Source organism: Sturnira hondurensis, unplaced genomic scaffold (genome assembly GCF_014824575.4).
Source record: "Sturnira hondurensis isolate 20B ecotype Veracruz unplaced genomic scaffold, ASM1482457v3 Scaffold0006713, whole genome shotgun sequence".
NCBI classification, from domain to species: domain Eukaryota; kingdom Metazoa; phylum Chordata; class Mammalia; order Chiroptera; family Phyllostomidae; genus Sturnira; species Sturnira hondurensis.
In genome coordinates, this window is record NW_028079344.1 from 957,352 (window position 1) to 959,561 (window position 2,210).

Here is a 2,210-nt window from a genome sequence, read left to right on the forward strand (position 1 = left end):
TCGTAGGCAAATACCTTCATCTCTACCCATTCCTTCACATTAACTGTTTCCTGTGATTCTGCACCTTTTGAACACTTTGACTTGGTCTGAGATTGTGTAGCAAGGTCAGGCTCTACATAAAAATTTTCTTCAAAATGAATGTAAATAAATACTCATGAGAACCTGAACTGTTTTTTCCCCGCAATTTTTTTATTGCTGTTCAAGTACAGTCGACTCCATTTTCCCCCCACCACACCCCCGACCCCACTCATCCCTACCTCCCACCACCGAAGACTGTACTTTCAGGGGTCATTTCTATAGTTCATTACTAAACTGTTTTTTTAAACAAGCTCTTAACTTGAGTCCTGCTACAGTTGACAGTTACAATATAACATGATAGAATTGTACATGACACATAGTTTGGACTTCGTATGCTATTAAGTAAACATTTCACTGAAAAAACCTGTATTGCTTTAACACTGCATTAACAAACTCTTGAATAAGACAGATATTAACTTTACTTCATTAACAGAAAAAAGGAAATCGATAGAGTGAACCCATCCTGTTCTCCCCTGTCCTCGTTAGTGAACATGTGAGGTTTCACTACCACCAGCAGCGCGGCTTCTCTAGCAACACTACTGCCTTTGAACATGTTGTTGTTAATGATTATTTTAGAAACTGAAATTATCCAGAGGCTTAAATTCTTTAATTTGGGTATGCTATTTCCTCTTTGTTTTATAATCCCCTAGAGCATGCAGGGTCTACATGGGAGTATTTATGTAAGTTTATTTAAGCTTGGAGAGCCAACTTGTCTGTTAGAATTACCACATGCAATTGATAAACCCATTAAAGTAAGTGCTGTATTCTACATTTGTTCATGATTTATTTTACAGTGTAAGCAATTTTATTAGTTGCTTTTGATTTCAGATAAGTGTCTTTATTAATTTAAAAGCACCAATAGCCATAATTTCTACTTTTTAATCTATAAATAGCTTAATATGCCCCATCAAAGCAAGTATTCAAAACAATAACAAAAAATTGCAAAAAATTAAAGTACATATCAGATATGCAAAGTGCCCCATTTTCTACGAGTTTATTTTTATACACTTCTGCTTAGGTTCCTTCTCACCTGTGCCCAGACTGGGGCCTTTTTGCAGAGCCCAGCCCTCCCACACCAGGCTGCCAGTGAAAGCACTGGTTGGCTGTGAGCACTTTCTCCTGGTTCTGCCTTAGGAGATGATTTCTCTTTCCCCCACTCTAGGTTATTACTTTGGTTACTGTCAAGAGACCTTCACTCTCACTTTTTCCTGTTGCCTTCCTACTGGGAAGTCTCTTCTTTTAGCTGAGGAAAATCATATGTGTCTCCATTGCGGTTCTTGCTCCATCACACCGCTTCATATCCCAGTACCTACCTCATCTTGGGTCAGTACATTACAATGGAATTTGCTGTCTACTGAAAGGAGTAAATGACAAGTTAGTAGTTTATTTGACTGTTACGATACCCAACAATCCAAGTTACATGAAATAATGGGAATTTTTATGATCAAATTTTGTGATAAAATTTATATATAATTTAACTAACACCATGAATGTGGAGCTCATATTTGGTAAGTGCACCTGGCAAGGTTCCTTCCCTGACACCAAATCCTTGGTACTTTCAGAGTCTTTCTCCTGATTGTATGTGAAGATGGAGAGAAGCTCTGTATTCTAGTCTACAGCTGCCACCCATGCTTCCTAGTTTTCTGGCACTTGTTCCGCCATTATGGAAGCTCAAGTAAAAGTTAACAGATCTGGGGTAGTACATCCATGCTACCATTTAACATATTAAATTCAATTCCACTTTTTAAAAAAATAATTTTTAGAATTATTACTACTAGTTACTGTATGTAGTGTTCTATCAGATCAAAACATAAAGGGAGAAAGTAAAGAATAAATTCAGTGAAGAATGATGCTGTATCAAATATAATTAGATCTGTATAAGGTCCTCTGCACATCATTCACAAGACTAACAAAAAAATGAATAATAAACCTACATGTTGAGCTGAGCAGGGTCGGGCAGGAGAGATCCCCCGACCCAGGTGCCCAGGCAGCCAGGGTAGCATTGGGCGGACCCAGTGAGGGCGCCGGGTGGCAGGCTGACCGCAGTCACACAATCGAGTGTAGATAAACCAGCAGAGGAGTGAGCAGTGAGACGGACAGGGCAGGCCCTGGCAGTGGGAGGCAGCAGAGGG

At 39.3% G+C, this 2,210-nt stretch overlaps 1 pseudogene; it reads left to right on the plus strand.

The window, feature by feature from the left end:
* The first annotated feature begins 269 nt into the window (after positions 1 to 269).
* Positions 270 to 343, plus strand: LOC118990013 (uncharacterized; annotated as a pseudogene).
* The last annotated feature ends 1,867 nt before the right edge of the window (positions 344 to 2,210 follow it).